Below are 9,918 nucleotides of genomic sequence, written 5' to 3' on the forward strand. Positions count from 1 at the left end.
CGACTGGGCTTTTTTTCCTCAATTCATAGAAAGTCTGTAGCACTTAAGGTTAAAAAGCACAACACATGTGTCAGATACAGACTAGTTCCAGATGAGGTCCCTTACTTGAACTGTCTAGTGGAAGGCAGACACTCAACGACTGTGCCATTAAAGACAGAACTAGCACCAGAGTCCAAGTTTCTTGACTCAGATTGAAAAACTGTTGTGTGTGTGTGGGGGGGATACTTAACTCAGGAGCCATTAGAATGTGATCATTAAGAATGTAGATTCTTGGGACGCCTGGGTGGCTCAGTTGGTTAAGCAGCTGCCTTCGGCTCAGGTCATGATCCCAGCGTCCTGGGATCGAGTCCCGCATCGGGCTCCTCGCTCCTCAGGGAGCCTGCTTCTCCCTCTGCCTGCCATTCTGTCTGCCTGTGCTTGCTCTCTCTCCCTCTCTCTCTCTGACAAATAAATAAATAAAATCTTAAAAAAAAAAAAAAAGAATGTAGATTCTTGGGGTGCCTGGGTGGCTCAGTGGGTTAAAGCCTCTGCCTTCAGCTCAGGTCATGATCCCAGGGTCCTGGGATCAAGCCCCGCATCGGGCTCTCTGCTCGGCGGGGAGCCTGCTTCCTCCTCTATCTCTGCCTGCCTCTCTGCCTACTTGTGATCTCTGTCAAATAAATTAAAAAAAAAAAAAAGAGGGGCGCCTGGGTGGCTCAGTTGGTTGAGCGACTGCCTTCGGCTCAGGTCATGATCCTGGAGTCCCGGGATCGAGTCCCACATCGGGCTCCCAGCTCCATGGGGAGTCTGCTTCTCCCTCTGACCTTCTCCTTGCCATGCTCTCTCTCACTGTCTCTCTCTTCTCTCAAATAAATAAATAAAATGTTTAAAAAAAAAAAAAAAAAAAAAGAATGTAGATTCTTGGGGCACTTGGGTGGCTCAGTTGGTTAAGCATCTGCCTTCGGCTCTGGTCATGGTCCCGGGATCAAGCCCTGAGTTGGGCTCTATGCTCAGTGGGGAGTCTGCTCTCCCTCTCTGCTACGCTCCCCCCGACCTCCACCACTCATGCCCCCCACAAAACGTTTTATTTTTTAATTATATTTGGGGTGTCTGGGTGGCTCGGTTAAGCAGCTCCCTTCGGCCCAGGTCATGATCCCAGGATCCTGGGATCGAATCCTGAGTCAGGCACTTCAGTGGGGAGTCTGCTTCTCCCTCTGCCCTTCTCTCCTACTCATGGCCCCTCTCTATCTCAAATAAATAAAAATCTAGAGAAAATAGGGGCACCTGGGTGGCTCATTCGTTAAGTGTCTGCCTTCTGCTCAGGTCATGGTCTCAGGCTCCTGGGATCGAGCCCTACATCAGGCTCCCTGCTTGGCGGGAAGCCTGCTTCTCTCTCTCCCACTCCCCCTGCTTGTGTTCCCTCTCTTGCTGTTTCTCTGTCAAATAAATAAAAACTTAAAAATAGGAGTCACGTGTTCTTCCCACTGAGCCAGCCAGGCATCCCTTGATTGACATTTTATGGAGACTGGGCTAAGAATTGTTTTGGCTGACAGATGCTCTGTCCTCAGCTCTGACAGCTCCCCTGTCATTTCCTCCTGCTGAAACCACAGAAACTCAAGTTTTATTCTTCCTTAAGACTACACTTTCTATATACTTTTGCACCGAGTATCATTTCTTTTATCCTCTAAAAATTGGGAGCACATCTTGTCTGCATCATGAAACACTTCTATTTTCTTTTTCTTTTTTATTTATTTGACAGATCACAAGTAGAGAGGCATGCAGAGGGGAAGGGGGAAGCAGGCTCCCTGCCGAGCAGAGAGCCTGATGCGGGGCTCGATTCCAGGACCCTGGGATCATGACCTGAGCCGAAGGCAGAGGCTTAACCCACTGAGCCACCCAGGCGCCCCTGAAACACATTTTAAAAACATGTTTTTAAAGGATGATTGTCTGCTACGCAAGTCTGAGAGAAAAAATGAAAGTGAAAGGATGTCTTACGGAAAGTTTTAGGGTTTCTCTCTCTCTCTCTCTCTTTTTTAAGATTTTATTTATTTGACAAAGAGCACAAGTAGGCAGAGTGGCAGGCAGAGGGAGAGGGAGAAGCAAAGCAGGCTCTCTGCCAGGCAGGGAGCTGGATTTGGGGCTCTTTGCCAGGATCCTGGGATCATGACCTGAGCTGAAGGCAGCTTTTAACTGACCGAGCCACCCAGGTTCCCCTGGGGTTTCTCTTTATCATCTTTGCAGACTGCCCTTTACGTGGCAAGGGCACGTGAGTGGGTACGACGGTATGGAAAATGTGTGAGGTAGACTTTTTGCCCTCTCAGAACTGGTGGGAAATGCAGGCCAATGATCCAGCAGTTAACTCGTGGTCTAAGTGCTATGAAAGGTCAGTGTAGATGCCCAGGGGAAAGGGGTCCAGCCTGCACTGGGTTCTCTAAAGAAGTTCTTTCCAAAGGGATCTGAAGGGTCACTGGGTCAGGGGGACACACAGGCAGTGTTTGAATGTGGCTGGCAGCATGATGTCATCTGCCAGGTCGGGGGGCTTTAGGCAGTGTGTAGTGGAAGAGCCCCAGGGGGCAGGCTGACTTGTTTAGGGTCCTGGTTCATCCATTAGCTACTTGGGGTGGTGGTTCCTCTCTGAATATTACTGTCCTCATTTGGACCTATTCGTAGCTGTCTTGCAGAACTGTTATAAGGACTAAATGAAATAATGTATGTAAGATAATTTCTTTGTGTTCTAACTTCCTTCTGAGTTCTTGTTCTTTGTAGATGCTTAGTATCCAAGGTCCTTAGTACCCAATACCTTAGTACCTGGCAGGATGCTCTGTTGAAGGAATTAATCTTGATGTTGGTATTGAAATTGGGTTTGTACATAATTACACTAAAAAAATCACTTTCTTACATAATTTGCTTATCTGGTTTTGGGAGAGGTTACTTTTAAAAAAAAATATTTTTAACTATTTCTACACCCAGCATGGGGCTCGAACTCATAAACCCAAGATCAAGAGTCACAGACTCCACTGACTGAGCCAGCCAGGTGCCCCTGGTTTTGGGAGATGCATGGGTGGGTCAGTCGGTTAAGCATCTGCCTGTGGTTCAGGTCATGATCCTGGGGTCCTGGCATCGAGTCCCACATTGGGCTCTGTGCTCAGCGGAGAGTCTGCTTCTCCCTTTCTCTCTCCCTCTGCTTCTACCCCTGCTCGTGCTTGCACGACCTCTCTCTCTCTCTCAAGTGGGTAAATAAAATCTTAAAAAGGGACACCTGGGTGGCTCATTCGTTAAGCATCTGCCTTCAGCTCAGGTCATGATCCCAGGGTCCTGGGATCAAGCCCTACGTCGGGCTCTCTGCTCAGTGGGAAGCTTGCTTCTCCCTTCTCCACTCCCCCTGCTTGTTCTCCCTCTCTCTGTGTGTCTCTCTCTGTCAAGTTAATGAATAAAATCTTAAATAAAAAATAAATAAAATCTATTAAAAAAAGACTAAATGCTAAGATTTATCTTTCTTTCCCCCCAGAGAGGGAAAGGGAGTTGTGGAGAGGGAAGAGAATCTTAAGGTTTTATCCATCCACTTGACAGAGATCACAAGTAGGCAGAGAGGCAGGCAGAGAGAGAGGAGGAAGCAGGCTCCATGCTGAGCAGAGAGCCCGATGCAGGGCTTGATCCCAGGACCCTCAGATCATGACCTGAGCCAAAGGCAGAGGCTTAATCCACTGAGCCACCCAGGCGCCCCCAAGTCCCCTCTTTAATCTCCATCATCCACCTGGCCCATCCCCCCACCCACGTCCCTCCATCAACCCTCAGTTTGTTCACTGTCATTAAGAGTCTTACGGTTTGTTTCCTTCTCTCTCTGCGCCCCTGCCCCCGTATGTTCATCTGTTTTGTTTCTTAAATTCCACAGATGAGTGAAATCATACGGTATTTGTCTTTCTCTGACTGACTGACTTTGCTTAGCATAATACTCTAGCTCCATCCACGTCATTGCAAATGGTAAGATTTCATTCTTTTTGGTGGCTGAGTACTATTATATATATATGCACACCACATCTTTATCCATTGATCATTCTATGAATATTTGGTTTCTTTCCATAGTTTGGCTACTGTTGATACTGCTGCTATAAACATCAGGGTGCATATTCCCCTTGAATCTGTTTTGGTTTTTTTTTTAAGATTTTATTTATTTATTTGACAGAGTAGGCAGAGAGGCAGGCTCGGGGGGCAGGGGGAAGCAGACTCATTGCTGAGCAGAGAGCCTGATGCGGGGCTCAATCCCAGGACCCTGAGACCATGACCTGAGCCGAAGGCAGAGGTTTTAACCCACTGAGCCACCCAGGCGCCCCTGAATCTGTGTTTTTGTGTCCTTTGGGTAAATAGTAGTGCATTTGCTGGGTCTTAGGGTAGCTCTATTCTGAACCTTTTGAGCTTTTTGAAGAACCTCCATGCTGTTTTCCAGAGTGGCTGCACCAGGTTGCATTCCCACCAGCAATGTAGGAGAGTTCCCCTTTTCCCACATCCTCGCCAACATCTGTTACTTCTTGTGTTGTTAATTTTAGTCGTTCTGGTGTGAGGTGGTATCTCATGGTGGTTTTTGATTTGTATTTCCCTGATGATGAGAGATGTTGAACATCTTTTCATGTATCTGTTAGCCATCTGGATGTCTTCTTTGGAAAAGTGTTTGTGTCTTTTGCCCATTTCTTACCTGGATTATTTGGTTTTGAGGGTGAGTTTGATAAGTTATTTATAGATTTTGGATACTATGAGATATGTCATTTGTCATTTGGCAAATATCTTCTGCCATTGTATAGTCTGCCTTTTAGTTTTGTTGTTTGTTTCCTTCACTGTGAAGAAGATTTTTATCTTTTTTTTTTTTTAAGATTTTATTTATTTATTTGACAGACAGAGATCACAAGTAGGCAGAGAGGCAGGCAGAGAGAGAGAGAGAGGAGGAAGCAGGCTCCCCGCGGAGCAGAGAGCCCGACGTGGGGCTCGATCCCAGGACCCTAGGATCACGACCCGAGCCGATGGCAGAGGCTCTAACCCACTGAGCCACCCAGGTGCCCCAGAAGATTTTTATCTTGATGAAGATCCAATAGTTCACTTCTGCTTTTGTTTCCCTTGCCTTTGGTGATGTGTCTAGGAAGAAGTTGCTACGGCCAAGGTCAAAGAGGTTGCCGCCTATTTTCTCCTCTAGGATTTTGATGGTTTCTTGATTCACATTTGGGTCTTTCATCCATTTTGAATTTATTTTCATATAAGGTGTAAGGAAATGGTCCACTTTCATTTTTCTGCATGTGGCTGTCCAGTTTTCCCAGCACCATTTGTTGAAGGGACTGTCTTTTTCCATTGGACATTTTTTCCTGTTTTGTTGAAGATTAGTTGGCCAAAGAGTTGCGGGTCCATATCTGGGCTCTCTATTCTGTTCCACTGATCTGTGTGTCTGTTTTTGTGCCAGTACCATTCTGTCTCGATGACTACAGCTTTGTAAGATAGCTGAAAATCTGGAATGATAATGCCTCCAGCTTTGCTTTTCATTTTCAGAATTGCTTTGGCTATTTGGGGTCTTTTGTGGTTCCATACAAATTTTAGGAGTGTTTGTTCTAGCTCTGTGAAAAATGCAGGTGGTATTTTGATATGGATTGCATTAAATGTGTAGGTTGCTTTGGGTAGTATAGACATTTTAACAATGTTTTTCTTTTAATCCATGAGCATGGAATGTTTTTCCATTTCTTTGTGTCTTCCTCAATTTCCTTCATAAGTGTTCTATTGGTTTCAGAATACAGATCTTTTACCTCTTTGGTTAGGTTTATTCCTAGGTATCTTATTTTTGGTGCAATTGCAAATGGGATCAATTCCTTGATTTCTTTTTCTGCTGCTTCATTATTGGTGTATAGAAATGCAACAGATTTCTGTATGTTGATTTTATATCCTGCAATTTTGCTGAATTTATATATTAGCTTTAGGAATTTTTTGGTGGAGTTTCTCGGGTTTTTTACATAGAGTATCCTGTCATCTGCAAATAGTAATGTTTGACTTCTTCCTTGCTGATCTGGATGCCATTTACTTCTTTTTGTTGTCTGATTGCTGAGGCTAAGATTCCCTGTACTATGTAAATAGTAATGGGAAGGGTGGTCGTCCCTGTCTTGTTCCTGATTGTAGAGGAAAATTTCTCAATTTTTCCCCATCGAGGATCATATTTGCTGTGGGTCTCTCGTATATGGCCTTTATTTTTTTTTTACAGCTTTTTTTTTTTTAAGATTTTATTTATTTATTTGACAGAGAGATATCACAAGTAGGCAGACAGGCAGGCAGAGAGAGAGGAAGGGAAGCAGGCTCCCCGCTGAGCAGAGAGACCGATGTGGGACTCGATCACAGGACCCTGAGATCATGACCTGAGCCGAAGGCAGCAGCTTAACCCACTGAGCCACCCAGGCGCCCGTATATGGCCTTTATAATGTTTATTTCTGATATTCTATCTATCCCTACTTCATTGAGGGTTTTAATCAAGAAAGGATGCTGTATTTTGGCAAATGCTTTTTCTGCATCTACTGAGAGGATCATATGGTTCTTATTCTTTTTTTTTTAAATTAATGTGGTATATCACTTTGATTGATTTATGAATATTGAACCACCCCTGCAGCCTAGTAATAATTCCCACTTGATGGTGGTGAAAAATTCTTCCACTGTATTGTTGGATTCAGTTTGCTGGTATCTTGTTGAAAATTTTTGCATCCTTGTTCATTGGAAATATTGGCCTGGAGTTCTCGTTTTAGTGGAGTTTTTGTCTGGTTTTGGAATCAAAGTAATGCTGGCCTCGTAGAAGAAGTTTGGAAGGTCTCCTTCCGTTTCTGTTTTTTGGAACAGTTTGAGAAGAATAGGTATTTACTGTTTTTTAAATGTCTGGTGGAATTCTACTGGGAAGCCATCTGGCCCTGGACTTTGGGTTGTTGGGGGATTTTTGATTACTGATTCGATTCCTTTGCTGGTTATGGGTCTGTTCAAATTTTCTACTTCTTCCTGTTTCAATTTTGGTAGTTTGTATTTTTCTAGGAATTTGTCCATTTCTTCCAGATTGCCCAGTTTTTGGTATATAATTTTTCATAATATTCTCTTATAATTGTTTGTATTTCTGTGGTGTTGGTTGTGATCTTTTCATTTCATTCACCATTTTATTTATTTGGGTTCTTTCTCTCTCCTTCTTGATAGATCTTGCTAGGGGCTTATCAATTTTATTAATTCTTTTTTTTTTTTTTTAAGATTTTATTTATTTATTTGACAGATAGAGATCACAAGTAGACAGAGAGGCAGGCAGAGAGAGAGAGGAGGAGGCAGGTTCCCTGCTGAGCAGAGAGCCCGATGTGGGGCTCGATCCCAGGACACTGGGACCATGACCTGAGCTGAAGGCAGAGGCTTTAAACCACTGAGCCACCCAGGCGCCCCAATTTTATTAATTCTTTCAAAGAAGTTCTAGTTTTGTTGATCTGTCCTACTGTTTTTGTTTCTGTTTTGGTTTTTTGTTTGTTTGTTTGTTTGTTTCTATATTGGTTTTTTTTTAAGATTTTATTTATTTATTTGACAGACAGAGACCACAAGTAGGTAGAGAGGCAGAGAGAGAGGGGGAAGCAGGCTCCCCGCTGAGCAGAGAGCCCAATGCGGGGCTTGATCCCAGGACCTTGAGATCATGACCTGAGCCGAAGGCAGAGGCCCAACCCACTGAGCCACCAAGGCGCCCCAGTATTGGTTTTTTGTTGTTGTTGTTGTTCTAATTTTTATTTCTCTTCTTCTGCTGGCTTTAGGCTTTATTTGCTGTTCCTTTTCAAGCTTTTTAGGTGTGAGGTTATGTTGTATATTTGACACTTTCTTGCTTTTTGAGGTAGGCCTATATTGCAATACACTTGCCTCTTCAGTCTGCCTTTATTGCATCCCAAAGGTTTTGGACTGTCATGTTTTCATTTTCATTTGCCTCTGTTTATTTTTTAGTTTCCTGATTGACCCATTCATTCTTTAGTACGATATTCTTTAACTTCCATGTATTTGTGATCTGTCCAAATTTTTTCTTTTCTTTTTTTTTAAGATTTTATTTATTTATTTATTTGACAGAGAGAAAGAGATCACAAGTAGGCAGAGAGGCAGGCAGAGAGAGAAGGAAAAGCAGGCTCCCCACTGAGCAGAGAGCCCTATGCGGGGCTTGATCCCAGGACCTTAGGATCATGACCTAAGCCGAAGGCAGAGGCTTTAACCCACTGAGCCACTCAGGTGCCGCAGTTCAAATTTTTTCTTGTGGTTGACTTGGTTTCCTAGTGTTGTGATCTGAAAATATGCATGTATGAGCTCAATCTTTTGGTACTTGTTGAGGGCTGCTTTGTGACCCAGTATATGATCTATCCTGGTGAATGTTCCATGTGCACTTGAGAAGCATGAGTATTCTCTTGCTTTAGGATGGAATGCTCAGTATATATCTGTGAAGTCCATCTGGTCTAGTGTGTCATTCAAAGCCATTGATTCCTTGTTGATTTTCCACTTAAATGATCTGTCCATTGCTGTAAGTGGGGTGTTGTTAAAGTGCCCTACTATTATTTTATTATTATCAGTGAGTTTCTTTATGTTTGTTACTAATTGATTTATATATTTAATTGTACCCAAGTTGGGGACATAAATATTTTTCATTGTTAGATCGTATTGATGGGTAGACCCCATAATTATGATGTAAGGCCCTTTTTCATTTCTTGTTACAGTCTTTGGTATAAAATTTGGTTTGTCTGATATAAGTATGGCTATTCCAGCTTTCTTTTGATGTCCACTAGCATGATAAATGGTTCTCCATTCCCTCACTTTTCAATCTGCAGGTGTCTTTACATCTAAAATGAGTCTCTTGGGGTGCTTGGGTGGCTCATTTGTTAAGCATCTGCCTTTGGCTTGGGTCATGATCCCAGGGTCCTGGGATCAAGCCCTGCATCAGGCTCCCTGCTCAGTGCGAAACCTGCTTCTCCCTCTTTCACTTCCCCTGCTTGTGTTCCCTCTCTCCCTGTGTCTCTCCCTGTCAAATAAATAAAATCTTTCCAAAAAAATAAAAAATAAAATCAGTCTCTTGTAGGCAGCATATAGATGGATCTTGTTTTTATATCTATTCTGATTTTGAGTGTTTATTTGTAGAAGTTCTTTATATACTTTGGGTACTAAGCCTTTATTGGAAATGTCATTGGCAAATATCTTCTCCCATTCACTAGGCTGTCCTTTAATTTTGTTGATTGTTTCCTTTGCTGTGCAGAAGCTTTTTATTTTTATATCGTTCCAGTAATTTTTTGGCTATTTGTTTTTGCCTTTTTTTTTTTTTTTTTTTTTGCTTTTATTTCCCTTGCCTCAGGAGACATATCTAGAAAAAATATTTCTATGGCTATGTCAGAAGAATTACTTTCTGTGCTCTCTTCTAGGATTTTTATGGTTACAGGTCTCACATTTAGTTCCTTAATCCATTTTGAGTTTATTTTGCATATGGTGTAAGAAATGGTAGTTTCCTTCTTTTGCATGTGGCTGTCCAGTTTTCCCAACAGCATTTGTTGAAGGGACTGTCTTTTCCCTGTTGTATATTCTTGCCTCTTTTGTTGAAGATTAATTGACCATACAATTGTGGGTTTGTTTCTGTGATTTCTGTCCTGTTCTGTTGATCTACGTGTCTACTTCTGTGCCAGTACCATATGGTCTTGATCATTACAGCTCTGTAATATAACTTGAAATCTGGAATTTTGTTACCTCCAGCTTTGTTTTTCCATGAAATCACTATGTATAAATTATACCTGATTAGATTTATAAACTTAACTTATGCTTATAGAATACTTTTCCCATAAATAACATAGAGTGACTCCTGCCACGAGCTTTCATAGTGAACAGCATTATCACAGTGACCATCACTACCGTATTTTCATGTACTAACAACCATACAGGATAAGGGTA

Source organism: Enhydra lutris, unplaced genomic scaffold (assembly GCF_002288905.1).
Source record: "Enhydra lutris kenyoni isolate GAN:26980312 unplaced genomic scaffold, ASM228890v2 scaffoldscaffold54, whole genome shotgun sequence".
Classification (NCBI taxonomy): Eukaryota; Metazoa; Chordata; class Mammalia; order Carnivora; family Mustelidae; genus Enhydra; species Enhydra lutris.